Raw genomic sequence first — 24,791 nt, forward strand, 5'->3', positions numbered from 1 at the left:
TCTTTACACATCAAAGCATTGCATTGAAGAAAAATATATACCCAAGTTTTATCTAAATTAGACCGAAGAACTATATAGACATAAATGCTACACACCTGGGACACACTTGGATGACTGTCCCAGTTAATATATTGAAATACTTCTTTAAAGGTGAGTGAAGAGATGTTGCTGTGAGTTCTACAAGCCCTCCTACTCACCACCCCAGTAACCTCTGTGCATCCCCTAGCAACCCACACACCATTCATTGATCTAGCAAATAGAGAGCAGCAGGGTACCTTCAGGACCCTACCCCAGCACTCAGGTGGGTCTATAGTCTGGTGCCTTAGGTAAATACAGCTATTAAATCTTTCTAATATCTCTTCTGCACATGGATGAAATGGAGACAGGACTGGCACGGAAGTTGGGAAATTTAAATTGGAGTCCTTGCTTAACCTCCCTGGGCCTCAGTTTCCCCCACTTATAAAATAGGTTTGGACAAGATTATATCTAATGACCCTTTGAGTTCTATTCTGGGAATCCATGATTTAGAAACATCTGAACTTTTTTCATTTTCACCTTGGAGGTTTGATATCTTGCAGAGGGAAAAGAATGGCTAATAGGAATTGGAAGAGCTTGTTCCAAAAGGCTGGCCAGGCAGTGGGATTGTCAGGAAAGAAGGCAATGGAAACAGAACAGGGAACACTGCATGAAATCCCTGCCCAACCATGCTGAGAAAACCATTTGCAATTCTGATTCTGAAACCTCTCCAAAAAATTAATGTTGGAGCTAAACAATGCCCAGCAAAGGGAAGCTAAAAGGACCGGGAAAACAGGGGGTCCCTCTATTGAAAGCAGATTAAAAAATTTCTTATTCTTATGCCTAGCAAGGCAAGGTTGCATAAGAGGTAGAGTCAAAGACTATACATTTGTGAAAGACACAGAGGGACAAACACCAACTTATTCATCAAACCTTATAAGCAGCTCTTGAAGGTTGAAAGACTGCATTTAGAGGACTCTCCCCTCTGCACCCCTGTTCGGGATATGAAAGAGGGCTGATGAATTTATGAAACTTGTCATCCACCCCCTGCAAGAAGTACTATGAGCAATTTACACCGATTCTAATAAGATAGGTATTATTTCATGGTACCAAATCGATAACCTATGCAGGAACACTTACGTTCAGGGCACATCAGGGAAGGCAATTCTGACCTCCTTCTAATCTATATGGCCACTGTCAAAGAATGTAGGCCCAAATGATACGTAGGGATGCTTCCAAAAGGGCAATTCACTTTTATTATATTTCTCTTTTTCTTTATTTTGTATTTTTATTTTATGTGTGTAATGAACAGTCACTTCCAAAAAGAAAATTCAAACCGTTCAGAAGACTATGAAATGAAAAGTAAAATTTTCCCCTGACAAGATCCTTCTCAGAGTTATACCACACCAATAGGTGCCTGTCGACTTCTCCTTGTAAAAAATATGTGTATGATAGTATGCATTACAGTTTACTTAATAGAATATCTTGGGTACCTTTCTGTATCAATACATATTAATTTACTTAATTCTTTTTAGTGGTTGTATATCATTCCACTGTGAATGAGCCGTAATATATTTAACCTACTGACGAACATTTAAATTTTTCCAGCATTTGCCACATTTGTAATGTTACAATAAATATCTTGGTATCTCCCATATATCTTATACCTTGGTTCAATTGTTCATTAGGGTGCTCCTATGGAATAACTTTCTGGGGAAAGTACTGCTATATTAAATATCTCATGATACATTTTGATAAAATGACCAAATTTGTCCTCCAAGTTATGCTCTAACCAACTGTTTATTCCCTACACTAGTTCCATGCTTTTATGCATCTTCTCCCAGCTAAATAGAAAAATATTCAGTTAAATATATTCCTACTCTCCTAAGAGCACAGATGTTATGAGGATAGCAAAGTGATATAAATAAGCTTGGGGACTTGGAGAAATGCCATGTAGCGATATCTCTACTGGCCAAATAGATTACTTATGAAGAATTTTCTGATGAATTTCATTTCCACATTCCCAAACATGGTATTTAATATGAATCTTATTTATAAAATGTACTTTATTGTATACTTCATTCACAGAAAAAATATACCGTAGCAAGTATAAACACCTATGTAGAATCTTCTTTCTTTGTGGCAATGAGAGGTTAAATTGAATAGAATAATGACAGTTTTCATTTCCATTGAACTGATGATTATGGAGATCACACAATCTCCCCCTTTATTTAATCCTTCTTTGCCTAATCCTTCCCCTACCTGTATTCAGCAAAGTATAAGTGATTAATAGGGCTTATTCATTTAATTTTCTGACTGTTTTGAAGAAGTGAATTTCAATGAATGTAATGGGTTTGTTTAAATTCAAAAGCTTAGGGGTTAAGGTGTCATATATCCCAGGATAATGTGCACATTACTAAGAAATAAGACCTTATATCCAAGGAATAAATGCCTAGTTGTGATCTTTTTCAGCATTCAAGAGCAGATGGGAATGTATATGATAGAGCAGGTCTGGAGGGAGACCTAGGTGAAGGTATATGTGTGTTGGGGAGGTGGGGCAGTGATCCATATGCTTCTGAAATACAACTGCTGTTCCTGGGTATGCAAATTAATGAAAAAAAAATGCCAGAGCTGTGATGCTGGCTGGTGGTAAGAAATAGCTCCTTTCTCTCTTTCTCCTTGGCCTGTAGTGTATGGACCCAGAGACTGTTATAAGCAGGAAGATAATCTGGATGCTCTGTACCTGCACCAGTTCTCTCTCTACTCTAACCTAGCTGCATCCTACTACAACACAGAAACATAGGCTTTTGTGTGTCTGATCAAGAAGGAGGTGTTTTTCAAGTAGGAATGTGGAGCCAAGGGTAGAAATTTTAGCTAGCTTATGGATCTGGGCATTGGTGTGCTACTCCCTGGCACTTTGGTTTTTATTACCATGGCTACACTTCCCACACCCTGAGACCATGGGCATTCACTGGCTTCATGTTGCTTTTTCATTTGAACACCATACCACATTTTTTAAGCCCTAGTAGTCAGAGGCATTTGTTTGCAGAACCTAATTCCCATACAAAATAAATAAATAAATAAAAATCACTTCCTCTTTTGCAAGGCTGCCAATTTGTTTTCTTCAAGGGGCAATTATGTCACTGCCAAAACCACACTGATAAATAATCTCCCTGTATTTGAATTTTAAAATGAAGCCCTCCAGAGGGTTAGGCTCAGAAAGAACCAGTGGTAGCTTACTTTGCTGGACTGAAGCTCAATTTAAAATTCACATCTTAATAAAGAGAACTTCTTTCTTTCTATTTTGGACTGAAAGAGAGAAAATAATGATGAAAGGGAATTAAGACCTACCTCAGTAATTAGGGAGTCCCAATGGATTAGACTTACTAATGGAAACCCAATTAAAACACATTTTTGAGGGGTTTTGTTAGAACTTGTAAACACCCCAGAGCTAGTTCTAGAATGTAAGCTTTTTTTTATTTTAAGTTTACAATTATATTTTTGTTGCATGTTGCATACCAATTAGGAGTAGAGGAAATCAGTGTCTATTAATCAATTTTTAGGCAATGCATAGGGCCCTAGCACTTTAGACCCAGATATGGTTTCATGATTTCCTTGTAGTTTACATGTCATGGCCTATCCTTTTATTAGAGAAGCCTGTCATTAATAAAATAATCTACATTGCTTCATTTATGTCTGCAGATTTGAAAATGCTGTACTTAGTAAGTTCACAGCCTCACTGCCAACAGGCAGGCACCTTCCAGGTTGAGAGGGTATAGCCATCTGGAATAGCATAGAAGAGGGTGAGGAAAGCTTTTTCAATTTGCAAAGAAAGAAATTACTACATAAAAGGAGCATTATGGGATCAAAAAAAATGAATTCCCTATCTACCCACCTGCTAGCCTTGATCTGGAAATAATTCAGTCCCTTGGTTATTTTCAAGGAGCTTTGGGAAGGAAACTGATTTTCTAAGTCTCCACTGCTACAGAGATTGCTGCAGTGGTTATCATCGCCCCAACCCCGACCCCCCCCCTCCGCCCCAGCCCCTGGATTCCTATAGGCTGTCCTGTGGTTCAACTAACTCTGACTCACCCATATGTGCTGCTGAGAAGCACCTTGATGTCCTCACTGCCGAGAAGCCTAGCAAGAGGGTTGGAGAGCCATGGACACGAGATGAAATGGCTTCCTTGGGCTTGTTGCAGGTGTTAACACTCTTGGTTTTATCTCAGGTATAAGTCAGAAGACTGGAATGGTAAAGTTTATGCATTTTTAATGCACTGCACTATCAGTCTGAGAATATAACAAGAAGAGCCTTTTATTAAATATACTCATAGGGAGAAGTCTTTCTGGGGGGGTCTTCATGGCCCCAAAGCAATGAACATTCAACTCAGTGATTAATCAGCCAAGCTGGTTGTCTTAGTTGAGTTTCCCCCAGAAGCAGACCTCAAGACAAGTATCCAAGTGCAAACAGCTTATCTGGGAGGTGATTCCTAAGAATACTGTTAGGTGACTGGGGAAGCAAGATGGGGAAGATAAGGAAAGCAATGAAGGGTGAATTTTCCAGCAAGATACCATGTGGAATCCTGAGGGAAACTTCGAAAGATAACGTGGAACAGGAGTTTGCACACTACAGCCTGAGCCAAATCCAGCTTGGTTTTATATAGCCCATGAGCTAAGAATGGCTTTTATGTTTTTTAATTTTTTTTTAATTTTTTTTTTATTTATGATAGTCACAGAGAGAGCGAGAGAGAGACAGAGACACAGGCAGAGGGAGAAGCAGGCTCCATGCACCGGGAGCCCGTTGTGGGATTCGATCCCGGGTCTCCAAGATCGCGCCCTGGGCCAAAGGCAGGCGCCAAACCGCTGCGCCACCCAGGGGTCCCTATGTTTTTTAATAGTCAAAATCAAAAGACTAATATTTTATGTCATATAAAAATTATATGAAATTCAAATTTCAGTGTCCATAAATAAAATTTTTTTGGAACATAGTCACACTCATTCGTGAATTGTTTATGGTTGCTTTCACTCTGCAACAGCACAACTGAAGAACTGCAACACAGACCATGTAGCTGCAGAATCTAAAATATTTGCTCTCTGGCCCTTTGCAGAAATAGTTTGCTACCTATGATGTAGACAAGAACTTCAGGGTTATCCTATCTGGGAAGCTTGAGAGCTGGTGTCCTTGTCCACTTGCCATCCATCAGTGCATGACTGCTCCTGGAGGGCTTTAATCTTCCAGTGCTTATATAGCCTGCCCTACAGAATATCCAGGTATTCTGAATTCTCAACTCCAGATGACATACTTTCATATTTTTCCTAATTAAACATGAAAATACACCTTTTGTAAATTCCAAGAAAACTCAGTTCTATTCTGATCCCAATAGCACAGAATGAATTAAATGTTCCATCCTATGTTCCAGTCATGGGTTAAATTAAGCAGTTATACAGAAGAGCCTTAAATTCAAAACATGCTACCTCTGTGGACCATGGCTGGTGGTATGAAGTATGTTTTTTCAGTTGATACCAGTCCATGATAATGAGTAAGCTGGAGCTGAGAATGTCCTCTTCTTCCATATAACTTCACCAAGTAGATAGTTATTTCGGTTAGAATGATCTCAAGACCTAAGTGGAGGTTACATTTTTAATTCTATAATTTAACAATATTTTGCTTGTAAATAGCTGAAATTGAAACAAGAGACAGAAGCATTGTCCAAGTAATTATAAGGCAAAAATTAGCATTTGCCAAGGTAAAACTTGTTCTGGTACCAGATTATAAATGCCACTTGTTCTCAAGACTGTATATCCTCTGCATAGGTGCTTTTTAAATGAAGTCTATACATAGCTAATTTTGTATAGCCTTATGCTGATTTACTTAGATGGTCAAATACCACCAAACTCTTTATCTCTTTAAAAGTGACAATACCAGCACAACTTAAAATCCAAAATGAATAATTCAAAAAAGATTAAATTGAAAACAAAATCAACTTCTTATTCAGAAACAATTCTAGGTTCATCGCTAGTCACTAAAACTAAGCACAGTTGTTTCCTCAAATAAAATTGTTAAAGCCTCTGAAGTTTTCAATATTGTTATCTCCTAACGTACCGGTATACTGTTAAAGAGAAAAACATCTATTTGTCCAAGCCCAGGTTCAAAGGTAGAACACACTGTACACTTCAGTGATGTACATGACCCTCTTATTTCATACTGTACATACTAGAAAACTCCTAGATTAAGTGCTGCCAAATTTCACCATGTCTGCATAAACTTCCCCCTGCTAAACTGTAGGTTAACCTTTCTGTCTTGGGGTTCTCCCACTGACAGACAAGCCTCCTGTACAAAGCTATCTCAGTTTTCCTGTTTTAGGTGAAGGGTGGTTGGTGATAGTAGGATAGGAAAGCACCAATCTTATCTACAGTGGCCTGGTTTTATTTTTCTGGCTTGCTTTATCTATTTTTCCAAGGCTAGAAGGCACTTTTATTCCCATTATTTAGGTGGTCTCCCAAATTCCATTCATTCATTCATTCATTCATTCATTTATTCATTTGATAAATCTTTGAGTTTCAACAAAATGTCAAGCAATATCTCCTCACTTCCCCCTTCTACCTCACCCCCAACTACCACAGAAACCCCTTTGACTAATCTCAGGTAAAGCAGATAGGAGGATAGAGGAATGTAAGCCCTATGCTGGGCTAGAGTCTTCCGTATTACCATAGCCACCAAAACCACATGCAATCTCTACAAGTTTAGATGGTACAGCAGCGATCTGAGGATTGACTCCAGGATCGAGAAATTCTGGGTTGAATCCTCTGAAAGAGCTCTTCAGGAAACCAAAGTGATTTTACCAGCAAGGTTTACCTTCTGGACCCTGAAGGCCACTAGGCAGCTGAGTAGGTTTGGCTGCCTAAAGAAATAAGTTACTAAGCATTGCAGGGGGTGGGAGTTCCAGCTGAGATTTAGGCAGTATAGCTTTGTGGTTAACAAGATAGCTCTGGAAATGGATGACAACTGCAGTTCAGCTCTATGCCTATAAAATCAGTTTTGTGATCAATATTAGGAGAATATTATCTATGTCCTCCATGAGGCCAAGGAGTGTGGTATATGGCCATAAAAATATCAGTTCCTATTTCCTCTCTTCTTTAAATCATACCTAAATGTTTCTCTTAAGGTTCCAACCTTAGGTTAGTGGATTTGTAAAAAGTTTATCTATTCTTAGTGTACCGGTATTATGCCTTTTCCTCTTCTGTTGAATCTTTTTTTTTTTTAACAATAACTAGCCCCTTATTGCCATAAACTTGGAAGGAGTCCATTCTACCATGCATCAAATCATATATGCTTCAGAATATTAAAATATTAGATTATATTTTTATTGCTTTTAATTATAAATACTCCTTGGGTTGTTATATTGCGGAAGTAGCAAACACCTGGTAAGCACACTCTAATCCCTTCTTCCTGCAGGGTGGCATTGCTAATCAGACACAGCCCTCTGAATACAGCTTCAAAACATTTCTCAACACAAAGTTCAGGAAACCTCTATCAAGATGAAGTCTATTTGCCATTCGTGGTATATTAGGCTATGAATCCTCTTCTTAGGGGTTAATATCAAGAAAATTACTTTGGAGATAGGTTTGAGCCAGTTTTTAATTTGGAAGGGATGAAAAGAAAGAAATAGAAGAGCAAATAGAGCATTGCTCATATAAAGCAATGTTTTTCCGAGGAGAATGCTTATTGGATTTAATTTCCATTATGGCAGATGGATTCTAACGTTTAAACAGAATCTCTTGGGTTTGAAGAGACCTCTCGTGGGTCATTTAGCTCATATCTCAGCACTACCACAAGATAGATCTCATTATTTTTCTTAAATCCTGTCTTAAAAATGAATGGGTGTCTAATGAGTCTTTAAATTGTGATTTTACTATCTCCTCTGGATGCAAGTGCCATAACTTCTGTATTCTAATAGTTTCATAGCTTCTGTATTTTAATAGCTACCAATTATTCTCTAATATTTATTTTAAAATTTCCCATAAGTCCTTTGCTGCATCCTTTATGCTCACTCTGCCTTTAACCTTTCAAACTAATCCAGCGGGCAGTCATAGCTGGAAGGCACTGAATAAGAAACATGAAGCATGGATGTTATGGATAGACTGGTCACTCTAACCCCCTCGGACTTAACAGCAATTCCTAACCAGTTCTTGTTTTGAACCCCATCTCCCCTAACTCCAGAAGCTTGGAGGATGCTTGGCAATCGGTATCTGCCCTTTTGGATTTCATACTGTTACTTTGGATCTTGGCTTTTCTCGCTTGGTTCTCCATTTTTTTTGTACCCTGGGCTGCTTCAGCCAGAAATCACTATAGTGTTTCTCCTGACTATTCAACCCAGATACTCATATAGAGGTAATTTAGACAAACTCTTCTAGAGCCTTCTTTAGAATGTTGGTATTCAGGCATGATTATGTCTAGACTGTGCATACCCAGGTCTACTAATTAGGGTCCTTATAACCATAGATGGAGTGGGAAGTTATCTTTGTGGTATGATTTGAGTGGGTAGCCTCTATAATCAGAAATACTTCCTACTCAGGAGAAGTGCTGGAAATTCAATCACTGGAGAGCTTTTCTCTTGATTACTTGTAATGCAATCCAAGATTCTCTTTTAAAATGCTGATGAACTAGCAGGGTTAACTCATTAGGTCAAAAACTCTTTAGTATGAATTAGATATTTTTAGCCCACTTCCTTCCCAAGTAGTGATAGTTGAGCATAAGTAGTATAATGGAGTCCTTAGAAGAAGCAATGCTGAAAGGGAAGAAAAGACAGCAAAGTCATTTTGGAAAAGCACTGAAGGAAAATTTTGCCTACTTTTCCATGTGGTCATGGGCTAACCTGAATCAACTCTCACACCCGTACAAGTAAGACTTTTTTCATTGTGTTTCCTTAAGGCTAGGTTCCAAATCAATATTTCTTCTACTTAGCAAGTGTTCTTTATTCATTAATCCTACCTTTGGCTGCTTGAGACTTCAAAGATTATCTTCATGCCGTCTTATTACCAGGACCTGGGAGGCCTTTCTTCTTTTTCACTGTCCATCAAATCTCAGCTTCCCCTCAAGGCCAAGATCATTACATACCCTCCATAAAGCCTTCTGTGAGACTTCAAAGCTGACATATCTCTACTCTCAATTTTTTTTTAGCAAAAATTCCTCTAGGGAATGAAAATGAAGAGGAAGCTGTGTTCATTGAGTACCCACTATGTGCCAGGCACTATACTAAGCATGTTTTAGAAGGTACCTCATTTTAACATTCACAATAATCACAGCAAACAAGTGTTATTATCTCCATTATATAATGGGAAACTAAAATGAGAAAGGATCTGTAACATTCCAGAATTTAGGAAACTAAGTCCCAAATCCCTATCATTTCTCTGCCTGTAGTTTCCATGAGAAGTTAGCATACATAGCTTTGTAATGATATTTTTATGTGTGAGGAAATCACTATGTAACATTATTAATGCTCTCTTTTACTTAAAAATTTTTGAAGTATTTAAAAAGAGAAAGATTAAGTACAATTAAGCTGAAGATTATGGAAATTCAAAGGAGAAATACACAGGGATTGCTATAGCAATTTCCTGTATTTTATGCTAAAATAGTGCCCATCTTTCTGATTGCAGCTTCCACAAATGTTATAGGTGTGTCAGTATATTGGCTCCCTACAGCCTTCAAGACAGCTCAGGGCAGCCTAGAGGAGCTAAATACCTCTAGCCATTTGCTGGCCATGGCATTCTCCTCTTGCTTGTCTCAGAATGTCACAAATATTATTATAATTTTTTATGTGTAATATAATATAGTAACAGTAGAAAATCATCCTTCCGAAGAACTATTCTTATAAAGAAAGCTTTCAGAGTAGTATCTCCTTACTTGTGGCCATGCATAACTTTAACTGACAAATGAGACTCAAGGCAAGTGATGTTAGTTATATGGCCACCTAGTTTTCTTGTAATTTTGGAGCACAAGGCTTTGTACTACAGGGGAAGTAAAATGAAAATGGAAAACAAAAAGATCTGTTCAGGTTAAAGGAAATAGAGATATGTCTGGAAAATTGCCCTGTACCTAACTGGGAAAGTGAAGGAGAAAGATGTTATGTCTTGTGTTCTAAAGTAAGCCATTAGATTACAGCAATCTGCAAGAGTCTAATTCCAAAACAATGAAAATTAAAAAAAAAAAAACTGTCCAGCTAGAGTTCGACAGCTTTTTAGTATCTAGAGGCTTGAAAGGTCTGTGGGTGAGATGAAGCAAACTTTTCCTGAGAAAAGCATGGAAATAATTTATTAAGGAATTATTGGTGACAAGTAGCTTTAATTCAGCATTGTGCCACTTTGCCAAAGTGTTTATTGTATTTTTTACTAGTCACTCCAACTTTCCTTTTTTTAAAAAAGACTTTATTTATTCATAGAGACACACAGAGAGAGAGGGAGGCAGAGACACAGGCAGAGGGAGAAGCAGGCCCCATGCAGGGAGCCTGACGTGGGACTCGATCCAGGGTCTCCAGGATCACGCCCTGGGCTGCAGGCGGCGCTAAACCGCTGCACCACCGGGGCTGCCCTCCAACTTTCCTTTTATTAGTATTGGCATATTTGCATAAAAGTATATATTTTTTACTTTTAATTTATCTATATCATTATATTTGAAGTGAGTCTTTTGTTGACCCAATTGGTCTTTTAACTTTTTAAATCCATTCTGAAAATCTCTTAATTTTACATTTAATATAATTATTGAGGTTTGGATTTAGGCTATTTTATTGTTTGTTTTGTGGTTGTTCCCTCTGTTTTATTTCTCTGTTTCTCCTTTTCTTCCTCCTTTTTGATTATTTGAACATGTTTCAATATTTTGTTTTATTTTTTCTGTTGTTTTTAACTCTTTATATAGTATTTTTAATGTTCTATAGATTATAAGATACGTACTCAACTTTTCAGTCTACTCAGAATCAATATTTCACTCTTTTCTTTTAAAAACTTTATTGATTTATTTGAGAGAGAGAGAAAGCACAAACAGGGTAGGGGTGGGGGCAGAGGGAGAGAGAGAAGCAGACTCCCTGCTGAGCAGGGAGCCCCACATGGGGCTTGATCCCAGGACCCTGAGATCATGACCTGAGCCAAAGGCAGATGTTTAACCAACTGAGCCATCCAGGCACCCCAATATTTTACTATTTTAAGTGGAAAAATATTAGCGCCATATAGGTACCTTTATATTGGTACCTTATATTGTACTTGCCTTTTTTGTAGCATATCTACATATATCAAAAACTTCATTTTTCTTCAGAAAAATAAGAAAAGCTTCATCAAAAATACATCAGAAAATGTGATAAATTTTGCTTCCAGATACCAAATATATTTTAAAGAACTCAACAGGAGAGAAGATATTCTGTTTACCCAGATATCTACCATTTTGTTGTTCTTCTTTCATTTCTAATGTTCCAGGTTTCTTTCTGTCTGAAGAACTTCTTTTAGCAATTCTTTCAAAAAAGTTTTGCTGGCGAGGGACTTTCAGTTTCCAGTTCCACATGTAAGAAGCTTGGAAGCCACCACTCCATTCTAACAAGTGAAAAGCTGAACAGACTGAAAAAAAAAATCAACTTTTCTTGGATCCATAAGAGAAGGAAGGACACAGGGCAAGCCACTGCCCCCAAGATGGGAGACAGGTAAATAAAGGGATTTGCAGCTTACTGGAGCAGAGACTCACTAGCAGAAGCCATTATAGAAACCAGTGCCATGGTAGGGAAATCTTAATTGTAATTGACAAATTGCTAGAGGCTTAGTGTTGAAAACTATGAGTATTAAAAACCCTAGGGGGACCCACTCATAGGGGAACCCCTACAGTATTATGAGATTTACCTCCAGAAGCTCAACCAGGTTCCCACAGTAAATACCAGAGAAAAATCCCCTCAGGCTTCCAGTAGGGGAAGGGGAAAAGGAACCATTTTGAAATATGCTAGAACACTGTTCTTAACAAGATCTGTCCCCAGAGGAAACTAGTTAACTAGAGCCTGACCTGCTAGGGGTATTTTCAGACCTTAACTGACTGTGAGAAGTGAAATACCCAACCCCAGCAAACTCTAACCATCCTGTCCTACCCAAGAGGGGAGAAAAAAAACTGAGAAACACTTGTAAAGTGCATAGTCCAGAGGCATAGGCTCACCAAAAGACTGACCTAATCATAGGATTATAGAATGCTTTCCCTTTCCCCACACCTCACTACCACATTACCAAAGGCCTATTTATAGTAGTTCTTTTACCTGTTACATCATATCTGGCTATCAAAAATAAAAAATAAAAAAACCCTTACAAGGTATACCAAAAGCCAACACTAACAATTCAAAGAGACATAGCAAGCATCAGAGCCACACATGACAGAGATTTTGGAATTATCAGACTGAGATTTTAAAACAACTGTGATTAATATATTAAGGGCTGTAATGGATAAGGTAGATAGCATGTAAGAACAGATGGGCATTGTAAGCAAAGAAATGGAAATCCTAAAAGAGAACCAAAAATAAATGTAAGATATAAAAGACACTGTTAGAGAAATGAAGAATGCCTTTGATGGGCCTATTAGTAGACCCAACTGAGGAAAAAAAAATCTGTGAGCCAGGGGATGTATCAATAGAATGCTTGAAAACCAAAAATCAAAGAGAATGAAGACTAAAAACAGAACAGAATATCTAGGGAATGTGAGACAACTACAAAAAATGTAACATACCAGTAATGGTAATGTCAGAAAAAGAAAAGAACGGAAGAAATATTTGAAACAATTTGATTTAGAAGTTTTCAAATTTAAATTCAGACATCAAACCATAGATCTGAGAAGCTGAGAGAACATCAAGCATGATAAATATTAAAAAAATCCATAACCAACCCAAACAAAAAACATCCTACAACCTGGCATATCATTTTCAAATTGCAAAAAAATATCAAAGATGAAGAAAAGTCCTGGAGAAGCCAGAGAAAACACCTTACCTACAGAGGAACAGAGTTAAGAATTACATCCAACTTCTCAGAAGTCATGCAAGCAAGAAGAGAGTGGAGTAAAATATTTAAAATCCTGAGAGAAAGAAAAACATCAATCTAGAGTTTTATGCCCTGTAAATTTATCTTTCAAAAGTGAAGGAGACAGACTTTCTCAGACAAACAAAAATTGAGGGAATGTGTTGCCAGTAGACCTACCTTGTAAGAAATGTTAAAGAAGTTCTTTGAAAGAGGGAAAATAACATAGGTCAGAAACGCAGATCTATGTAAGGATGGGAAGAGCATCAAAGAAAGAATAAGTGAAAAAATATTTTTTTAATTTTTCTTATTCTTAATCTAACATAACAGTTTGTTCAATATAATAACAGTAGCAATATATTCAATTGTGTATGCTTATGTGTATGTATGCATATATATGACTCTATATATATATGCATATATATATATATATAAATGACAGCAATACTACAAGGTATGGGAGGAAGGAGTTAGAATTATTTTGTTATTATAAGGTACTTACACTAGCAGTGTAGTGGTACAGTGTTATATTAAAGAGGAATTGGATTAAATGTAAATACATATTGCAAACTCTAGAGCAACCACTAAGAAAAGTTTTTTTTAAAAGAAGTATAACATATGCTAAGAAAGGAGAGAATCATATAAAATGCTCAACAAAAACCACAAACCACAGAAAAGGAGTGGAAGACAATCAGAGGAACAATGGCAACAAATAGAGAACAGTAATGCATATGATAAACATTAACTATATCAATAATCATTTTAAATTTGATGGTCTAAATGTACCAATTTACCGAGACATAAGAGTGGATAAAAAAACATGATAACTATATGTTTTCTACATGAAACCCACTTTAAATATAAAGACATATAGATTAAAAAGTGAATGGTGTACTGTTTTCTTAATGTCTTTTTTTCTTTTTTTTCTTAATTTCTTTCTGATACTTCATTATTAGTGTATAGAAATGCAACAGATTTCTATATATTAATTTTGTATTCTGAAATTTTACCAAATTCATTTATTTGGTCTAATAAAACAATCCCATTTACAGTTGTACCAAAAGTAATAAAATACCTAGGGATAAATTTGATCAAGGAAGTGAAAGACCTGCACTCTGAAAACTTAAAAAACACTGAAGAAGGAAATTAAAGATGATGCAAACAAATGGAAAGATAAACCATGCTCATGGATTGGAAAAAATTAATATTGTTAAAATATCCATACAACCCAAAGTAATCTACAGATTCAATACAATCCCTATACTAATAGTGTTTTTCACAGAAATAGGACAGATAATCCTTAAATTTATATGGAACCACAAAAAAACCTGAGTTACCAAAGCAATAATGAGAAAGAAGAACAAATCTAGAGGCATCACTGTCTCAAATTTCAAGATATATTACAAAGCTGTAATTTAAAAAATGGTATTGACACAAAGTAGACACAAAGATCAATGGAACAGAATATAGAGGCCAGAAAAAAGAATAGACCAGAAATAAACCCATACTTTTATGGTCAATTAATGACAAAGGATGCAGGAATATACAATGGGAAAAAGACATTCTCCTCAGTAAATGGTATTGATAAAATTTGACAGCTACATGCAAAAGAATAAAATTGGGCCACTTTCTTCCACCATACACAAGGATAAACTCAAAATGGATTAAAAACCTAAGTATGAAACCTGAAACCACAAAACTCCTAAAAGAAAATATAGGCAATAATCGCTTTGACACTGGCCTTAGCAACTTATTTATGGATGTGTCTCCTCAAGCAAGGGAAGCAAAATCAAAAACTATTGGGACTACATGAAAATAAAAAGCTTTGGCACATTGAAGAAAACCATCAACAAAACAAAAAGGAAAATTACTGAATAGGAGAAAATATTTGTAAATGAAAAATCTGTTAAGGAGTTAATATCCAAAATATATAAAGAACTACAACTCAACACACATACAAGAATAATCCAATTTAAGGGATCCCTGGGTGGCGCAGCGGTTTGGTGCCTGCCTTTGTCCCAGGGCGCGATCCTGGAGACCCAGGATCGAATCCCACATCGGGCTCCCAGTGCATGGAGCCTGCTTCTCCCTCTGCCTACTATGTCTCTGCCTCTCTCTCTCTCTCTTGCTGTGACTATCATAAATAAATAAAAATTGAAAAAAAATTAAAAAAAGAATAATCCAATTTAAAAATGTGCAGAGGATTTGAATAGACATTATTCCAAAGAAGACCTACAGATGGCTAACAGATTCATGAGAATGTGTTCAGTATCACTAATCATCATGGAAATGCAAACCAAAACCACAATGAGGTACTACCTCACACTTGTTAGAATGGCTAAAATAAAAAAGACAATATGTGTGTGTACATGTATATATGCACACAATAGAATATTACTCAGCTATAAAAAAGAATGAGACCTCACCATTTGGGACAACATGGATGGATTTGTGCTAAGCGAAATAGATAAATACAAATACCATATGATTTCACTTCTATGTGGAATCTAAAAAAGCAAAACAAATAAACAAAACAGAAGCAAGACTCATAAATATGGAGAACAAACTGTTGGTTGTCAGAGGGGAGAGGGTTAGGGGGAATAGGTACAAAGTCCTACTTACAAATAATTCACAGAGATGAAAAGTACAGCATAGGGAATATAGCCAACAATATGCAATAGCATAGTATGGTGAGAGATGGTAACTACACTCATTGTGGAGAGCATAAGATAATGAATAGAATTGTCAAATCACTATGCTCTACATCTGAAACTAATATGACACTGCATAACAATTATACTTCAATAATTAAAATGTAAATTATGGAGAAAAATATACCATGCTAACACTAATCAAGAGAAAGCAAAGTATTAAGTAATGAAAATTATCAGGAATAAAGAAGGGCATTTATACGATGATAAGGTGGTCAATTCTCCCAAGAAGACATAACAGTTCTTAACATGTATGTACTTAACAATAGAGCATCAAACGATACTCTGTGAAGTGCAGTTTTTTTTTTGTTTTGTTGAAAAGATTTTATTTCTTTATTTGACACACACACAGAGAGAGAGAGAGAGCACAAGGAGCCACAGGCAGAGGGAGAGGGAGAAGCAGACTCCCTGATGATCCCAGAACCCTGGGATCATGACCTGAGCCCAAAGCAGACACTTAACCAACTGAGCCACTCAGGTACCCTGAGGTGCAGTTTTTTACCATGAAGCAAAAACTGATAGAACTGCAATGAGAAATAGATGAATCCACTATCACAGCTGTAGACTTCAACACCTCCCTATCAAAAATGTACAGATACAGCAGGCAAAAAATCAGTAAGGACATAGTTGAACCCAGCAACACTATCAATACACTGGATATTATTGATATCTATAGACTACTTCATCCAATAACAGCGGAATACACTTATTTGTCAAGCTCATGGAACATTCACCATGATATACCACATTCTGGGCCATAAAACACACCTTAACAAATTTAAAAGAATAGAAATCATACAATGTCTGTTTTTAGGTTGCAATGGAATTAAACTAGAAATCAATAACAGATAATTGGAAAGTCCCCAAATACATAGATATTAAATAACACACTTCTAGATAAGACATGGGCCATAGTCAAAATCACAAGAGAAATTAACAAATATTTTAAACTAAATGTGATGAAAATACAATTTATCAAAATTTGTGGGATGCATTGAAAACAGTGCTTAAAAGGAAATCTATAGCATTGAATTACATATACTAGAAAAAAAGATCTAAAATCAATCATCTAAGTTCTCACCTTAGGAAACTAGAAGGGGAAGAAGAGAATAAATACAAAATAAGCAGAATAAAAGAAATATTAATAATTAAAGCAGAAGTCAAGGAAATTGAAAACGGGAAATCAATAGAAAGAATCAGCAAAAGCCAAAGCTGGTTCTTTGACAAGGTCAATAAAATCAGTAAGTCCCTAACCAGGCTAACTAAGGAATAAAAGAAAGAAGACACAAACTATTAATATCAGTAATGAAACAGGGACATTACTACACACTCCATGACACAATCTACCAAAACTCACACAAAAAGAAACAGATGATCTGAATAGACCTATATCTATTAAAGAAATTGAATCAATTATTAATAAATGTTCAAAACAGAAAGCAAATTTATTTAAAAAAATTAAAAAACAAAAACAAAACAGAAAGCACCAGGCCCAGATGGATTTATTGGTGAATTATACCAAACATTTAAGGAAGAAATTATACCAATTCTCTGTAATATCTTTCACCAGATAGAAGCAGAAGGAATACTAGGAGCCAGCATTACCCAAATATTCAAATTAGACAAAGAAATTATAAGAAAACTACAATATATCTCATGAACATAGATTCAGAATTACTCAACAAAATATTAGTAAATCAAATCCAAGAAAGTATAAAAAAATTATATACCAGGACTAAGTGGAATTTATTTCATGCAAGGCTGATTCAGCATTCAAAAATCATTGTGATTCATTGTATTAACAAGCTAATGTAAGAAAAATCACATGATCAATCAATGGATATAGAAAAATTATAGACGGGGTGCAACACCAATTTATGATAAAAACTGTCAGTAAACTAAGAAAAAAGGGGAGCTTTGTCAACTTGGTAAAGACTATGTACAAAAAATTTACAGCTAAGATACTTAATGGTGAGAAACTTGAATGTTTTCTAGGATCAGGTACAAGGCAAGGATATCCCATCTTTTACCACTCCTTTTCAACATTGTGTCTCAAGTTCTAGCTAATGCAATAAGACAAGAGAGTGAAATAAAAGGCACACAGACTAAGAAGGAAAGAAAAACTGGTTTATAGATGATGTGATTATCTATGTAGAAAATCCAAAAGAATCAACAAAAAACTCCTAGAACTAATAAGCAATTATAGGAAGATTGCAGGACACAAAGTAAATATAGAAAATTCACTTGTGGGATCCCTGGGTGGCGCAGCGGTTTGGCGCCTGCCTTTGGCCCAGGGCGCGATCCTGGAGACCCGGGATCGAATCCCACATCAGGCTCCTGGTGCATGGAGCCTGCTTCTCCCTCTGCCTATGTCTCTGCCTCTCTTTCTCTCTCTCTCTGTGACTATCATAAATAAATAAAAATTAAAAAAAAAAAAAGAAAATTCACTTGTTCCCTATATACCAGCAATAAACAAGTGGAATTTGAAATTAAAAACACAATACCGGGATCCCTGGGTGGCGCAGCGGTTCGGCGCCTGCCTTTGGCCCAGGGCGCGATCCTGGAGACCCGGGATCGAATCCCACATCGGGCTCCCGGTGCATGGAGCCTGCTTCTCCCTCTGCCTATGTCTCTGCCTCTCTCTCTCTCTCTCTCTCTCTCTCTCTGTGTGTGTGACTATCATAAATAAATTTAAAAAATTTTTAAAAATAAATAAAAAATAAAAACAATACTATTTACATTAGCAACCCCTAAAATAAAATGCTTACGTATAAATCTAACAAAATATATATATATAATCTGTATGGAGGAAAATGACAAAACTCCAATGAATGAAGAATGAATGTCGAACTAAAATGGAGAGATATCCCATGTTCATGATAAGACTCAATAATGTCATGTCAGTTCTTTCCAAGTTGATTGATAGATTCAACACAATACCAATCAAAATTGCAGTAAGTTATTTCATGGATATTGACAAACTGATTCTAAGTACTTATATGAAGACACAAAAGACCCAGAACAGCCAACATAATACTGAAGGAGAACAGAGTTGGAGAATTGATGCTGCCTGACTTCAAGACTTACTCTAAAGCTATGGTAATCGAGGCAGTGTGATTTTGGTGAAAAAATAGACACAGATCAACTGAACAGAATAAAGAGCTCAGAAATAGACTCAAATATAGAGCACTAATCTTTGATAAGAGAACAGAGGTGATACAATGGACCAAAGATAGTCTATTTAACAAATGGTGCTGGAACAACGGGACATCCACATGCCAAAAAAAGTTAAACACAGACTTTACATCACAAAAATCATCTTCTCTGGATGTTCTTCACACTTTTTTTGTATTTATTTTGTAGCAGTTTGATTCTGATGTGTCTGGGCATGAATTTCTCTGGGTTTATACTATTTGAGATTCATTGAACCTCTTAAATCTTTAGGTTTATGTCTTATGCCACATTTGGGAAGGTTTTAATCACTATTTTCTCAAGTAGTTTTTCTACAGTATACTCTTTCTCATTTCCTTTTGGGATTCCAATGACACAAATTAAACCTTCAGTATTGTCCTACAGGTCCCTGAAGCTATATTCATTATTTTTTCCAATATTTTTCTCCCTGTTATTTAGGTTGGATTACTCCTATTAATATACCAATAAATTCACTGTTTTCTCTCTTATCTTCATTTTCCTTTTGAGCCCATCTTATAAATTTTTTATTTTGGCTATTACATTTTTCAGTTCAAAATCTCCATTTGATATCTCTATATATTCTATTTGTCTGCTGAGACTTTTGATATTTCCATTTATTTCAAGAGTATTCTCCATTTCACTTCTTGGAACATGTTAATAATAGTTGTCTTTAAAGCTTTCGTCTGATATTCCCAACATGTGTCATCTTGGCATTGGTGTCTGTTGTTTTCCCATGTGAGTTGAGATTTTTCCTGCTTCTTTGTATGGTGAGTAATTTTAAATTTTATCCTGGATATTTTGGGAGACTCTGAGTTTCTGGGTCTTATTTAAATCCTATGGAGAATGTAGATATTATTAACAGGCAGTTGGTTTGAGTCAGACTGCGCATTCATTCCAGTGAGCCTTCTGTGGATTGTATTTCTAACGTCAGTTCAGCACCATTCAACTCTATCTCATGTGTGTGCCACCCAGTGGCCAATTTGGGAGCTAGGCAGTGTTCTATCCCATAATTCAGTTCTCAAAATCTTTGTTATGTTGTTTAGGGTCAGATTCACATATGCACAGCTAAAGACTGAGCTTATGTATTCATAAATAATTTTATGGGATTGTTTCCCCAAGCTATACCCTCTTCAACATTTCCTCATTCCTTTTTCTTCCCTAGGGCTCACCTTTCAGGCTCTGACCCCAGAAAGATGGGCTTTTGGCAACTGTGCTGTGCTGTGTACTTCCCACAGTTGTACTTATGTCTGAGACCAAGCAGTAGGAGGCAAGAGAGAGAAAAACAGCAGCGGGGATTCACCACATCCTGTTGGGACACAGCTCTTCCGATCAGACGTAATGGTTCTCCTCCCTCAGAATTTTGGACACCTTTATCCCTCCTTGCTGGTGCTGTTTCTGCTGCTGCTGCTACTTCAGGATTCCCTGAAGTGCTAGAGAACAGAGAAAAGGAAGAAAACCCTGGGAGATTTCCCTCACTCTCTCTAAGCATCAAGAAATCTTTTTTGTCCCCTTACAGACAAAACAAGAGGGCTTCTCCTAGAGTTCTCTTTATCCGTGCCCTAGTTCCCACTTCCAGGTTTTAGGCTGCCCCAAGATTCTTACAACTTGAGTCTAAGCCAGGGATAGCCAAAGGAAAATAAACAATAAACTCATCACTAGTTAGTACTTTGGATTCTGGTCTGTTTTCTTTCCCAATCTGTATGCTACTGTGTACTTTTCAGGGTTCTCAAATAGCTGCCTTATGCATTCTTTCCAGGTTTTATAGCCGCATTGCATGAGGTAAACAGGGTGTAGTTACCCCATTTTACTTAGAACCAGAATCTCCTGGGGCACATGGGTGGCTCAGTGGTTGAGAGTCTACCTTTGGCTCAGGTCGTGATCACAGGGTCCTGGGATTGAGTCCTGAATCATGCTCCTCTCGGGGAGCTTGCTTCTCCCTCTGCCTATGTCTCTGCCTATCTCTCTGCCTATCTCTCTCTGTGTCTCATGAATAAATAAAATCTGAAGAAAAACCAGAGCCTTCTATTTCTTTTACATCTTTCTACAAATATGTCTGTGTATTTATTCACAGAATCTCTTTTGTTATTTTTATAACATTTTTCCCTTCAAAAAGCCTCTTCAACTTTTGAATAACAGTATTACCTTAGGTAGAGTAACCTAAAAGCAGAGAATGAGAGATTCTATTGAGAGAGTGTTCTCAAGAGAAACCTCCAAAGAAGGACATAAAGGAAGCAGGAAAGGCAGCAGCAGAACCTAAGCAAAAAGGTGGATTCAACAGAAGTCTAGCATCACCCTGATTCTATGGAGAGTTCTAGAGCAAAGATGACACTACAGAGTTGTCTTCATTGAGGCAAAGGAGTTGGTCTTTTGCTCTATCATTTCAATTAGTCATTTGCTGTGTTGATAGGTATATAGCCTCTTAGGCATCTCAGATGAGGTGGCTCCCATCAGTTTGGAACATTTCTCCAGAGAAGAGTGCAGCTGTGAGCTATTAGCAGCTAACAGCTCACAGCTGCTAAATAGGAAATAGAGTCAGTCTGGGTTCTGGGTAAGATGGAGAAAGTAGCTGAGGATGGGTGCACCAGACTGGTAAAGGAGTTCTGGGTGGGGCATCAACATCATCATTTTGGTAATTAATTGAATATTTCAGTGGTGATACTCACTCAATGCTGCCATTTCCTTCCAAAACACAGGAGTCACTGACTAGTGGCAGGGCAGGAAACATGCCTAGGCTGAATTCCATCTTTGGGGCAATGGTTCTTAACATTAGTGTGCATGAGAATCACTTGAGGGGGCTTGTTAAAGACACAAATATCAATACCACTGCAGAGATTCTTATCCAATAGATCTGTGATGAGAACTTCATTTTAACAAGGACCCCCATGATTCGCTTTCAGATTATGTGAGTGATCATTCAACTCAACCCATTTCAATGATGTCAAACATCACTCTGTTTTCATTTTGTCTCCCCCAATAAACCTGAAGCTCCTATGGGAAGATGTTAAATTGCACTCATTTCTCCTGTAGTGATGTTCACGGCCATGATTTTTTTTTAAATACAAAATATTTTTTTAAAGATTTTATTTATTTATTTACTTGAGAGAAAGAGCGCACAAGTGGGGGTGGGGGTGGAGGGAGGGGCAGAGGGAGAGAGAGAGGGAGAAGCGGACTCCCCACTGAACAGGGAACCTGACACGGAGCTCAATCCCAGGATCCTGGGATCAGGACCTGAGCTGAAGGCAGACTCTTAACAGATTGAGCCACCCAGGTGCCCCCAAAATACCAAATACTTTTTAAAAGTCCTTATCATTTCACTGTTCAGTGATCCAAGTAACTATGGGGGGCCTGAAATAAGGTGGTTATAAGTATCTTGGGGCACAAAAGCACAATCTCAGAGCATGAGCCATAGGAGTTGTAGAATCCTAGGAGGGAACAGAGACAGCCCCACCAGCAGTGAATCATAAGTTCTTAAAAATAATCTTCAGAGAATCCAGGGGTATCAGAGTCTGACACAAAATACCCATCTCTGCCAAATGCCCAGCACCATGAATCAAAGCATATGGCTGAGATGGGCCTGGGAGAATAGCATCTGTTTTTACAGCTGTAATTGTCCATACAGATTGAGGTCAGTATCAATCATATCATCGTTCACTATAAAGGACAGAATATTGATCAGTATCCATACCTGCCTGACAATACCAGTTCCATTTTGGATATCTAGACAGATTTTTAAAAAATTTTTTTTGTATATTTTTTAATTGGAGTTTGATTTGCCAACATACAGTATAACACCCAGTGTTCATCCCATCAAGTGCCCCGCTCAGTGCCCGTCACCCAGTCATCCCATCCCCCCGCTTACCTCCCATGTTCATTTCCCAGAGTTAGGAGTCTCTCATGTTGTAGATAGATTGTAAGACAAAAAAATGAAACTATATTTCCAAATGGACATAATAAAAACTAACCTGAGAAACCAATGGATTCTCAAGTATTCTTTTAATTCCCTTTAAGAATTAGGCTGCATCCTCTGTGTCCATCGAAAGATGAATGGATAAAGAAAATCTGGTCTATGTATACAATGGAATATTACTCAGCCATTAGAAATGACAAATACCCACCATTTGCTTCAACGTGGATGGAACTGGAGGGTATTATGCTGAGTGAAGTAAGTCAATCGGAGAAGGACAAACATTATATGTTCTCATTCATTTGGGGAATATAAATAATAGTGAAAGGGAATATAAGGGAAGGGAGAAGAAATGTGTGGGAGATATCAGAAAGGGAGACAGAACATAAAGACTCCTAACTCTGAGAAACGAACTAGGGGTGGTGGAAGGGGAGGAGGGCGGGGGGTGGGGGTGAATGGGTGACGGGCACTGAGGGGGACACTTGACGGGATGAGCACTGGGTGTTATTCTGTATGTTGGTAAATTGAACACCAATAAAAATTAATTTATTAAAAAAAGAAGTCTGATGTAGGGAAGCATGTTAAGATTTTATGGACCATTAAAAGTAGATATTTTAATGATTACTCAGATCAAAATGTCATTTATAGTCATAACAAATAAGTGGTTTGGGGTTTGTTACTCCCAAAGGGGCTATCATTGAGGCTGACCCTTGCCCAAAGGCATGTTTATAAATATATCAGCTTTACAGAATGGGTAAAGCACCTAGTTGTTTATATTCCCTTAATGACTGACTCTTTCTTTGCTTCTTATAGTTAAATGAGCTTGTTGTTTGCTGATAAATCCTCCTAAAATTCATGAGGTCAAAGTAAAGAACCAGTGTTGTGTGTCAACCCATGATCATCTGTTTCATTTCCTTGAGGGAAGAGAAGCCCTGAGCTGAGGTGATGAATAGTAGGCAAAAAATTGATTAATAGGCATCAGGGAAAATCATTTTTCTGGCTTCACTTATATGCTTGTTTAAGCAGGCAGGCTAGATTAGACATATCTCGGAGGAAAAAGTAAAAAAAAAAAAAAAAAAAAAAGATTGGGGATGAGGTGGGGAATTGACCAGGGAGCTGTAATCCTGGGAGGCCATTTTGTCTCCTGGGTTTAATAGTTTCTGGAAGAATCCAGAGACCATGACAATGAGTATGGGTGAATTGAATACTAGGTCTTGTATTATAGACTGGGATTTCTGGGAAGCTGACTTTGAGGGCGTAGGAGGCAGGATGCCTATTAGGGCATGCCTTTGGGATCAACACCTGGGAAAAGAAGGAACCAGGAGTGGGAACAGGGAATAGCTGAGCTGTGATGTAGGCCCAACAACAGCCTCAACTGACCCACAAGTAGCTCTGGACCTGGATTGGCCCTTCAGTTGTCTTCAGTTGGGCCAGAATGGTAGGAATTTCTATTCCTGCACTGATTTGTTATTGGATAAGGACAACCTCAGAAGGTCATTCAAGGAAACTGCCTTTGGTCAAGTGGCTCTCTGTAGCTGAAGCAACCCATGAAGGGGCTGAGAGCTGACAGTTGTCTGTCCACCCCAGGGGCTCCTAGCAGCTGTTAACAATAAGGACTTCACTAAAGGGGCATCTGGGCAGGGCATGAACCTGAGCACAACACCTGGTCAAATTTGGGCCATGTTTTATCTGAATGATCATACTAGGTAGTGGGAACCCAAAAGAACTGTAAGGCTAGTTGTAAAAGGCAAGTTATGCCACCTGAATTTTGTTGCTTCTGCCTCTAAGAATCATTTTATTCTGAGATCTGACAAGGAAAGGCATAAGCAAGGTGTTCTGGACCTAACCCTACATCTGTCTACAAGCATAAGGCAAGCTAGGTTGGAGTCAATGGTGGGGTGTGACACAGGCTGGGGCTGTCTATGGAGCATGGCGGGTGGATA

General features: G+C 37.5%; 1 protein-coding gene across 5 annotated transcripts in view; it reads left to right on the forward strand.

Moving 5' to 3' along the window:
• LOC140627163 (ferritin light chain-like) overlaps positions 1-24,791 on the forward strand; it is a 145,160-nt gene that overhangs the window by 30,972 nt on the left and 89,397 nt on the right. For 2 of the 5 annotated variants that reach the window (XR_012026042.1, XR_012026041.1), the window contains 2 exons: positions 11,479-11,699; positions 20,107-20,956. The exons of 2 other annotated variants lie outside the window; for them this stretch is intronic. The gene's annotated coding sequence lies outside the window, so the exon portion shown is untranslated. Of the gene's footprint in view, positions 1-11,478; positions 11,700-20,106; positions 20,957-24,791 lie in introns of those variants that run through there. One more of the 5 variants, XR_012026040.1, reaches the window with a different exon arrangement.

The sequence above is a fragment of the Canis lupus genome, chromosome X (genome assembly GCF_048164855.1).
Source record: "Canis lupus baileyi chromosome X, mCanLup2.hap1, whole genome shotgun sequence".
Lineage (NCBI taxonomy): Eukaryota > Metazoa > Chordata > Mammalia > Carnivora > Canidae > Canis > Canis lupus.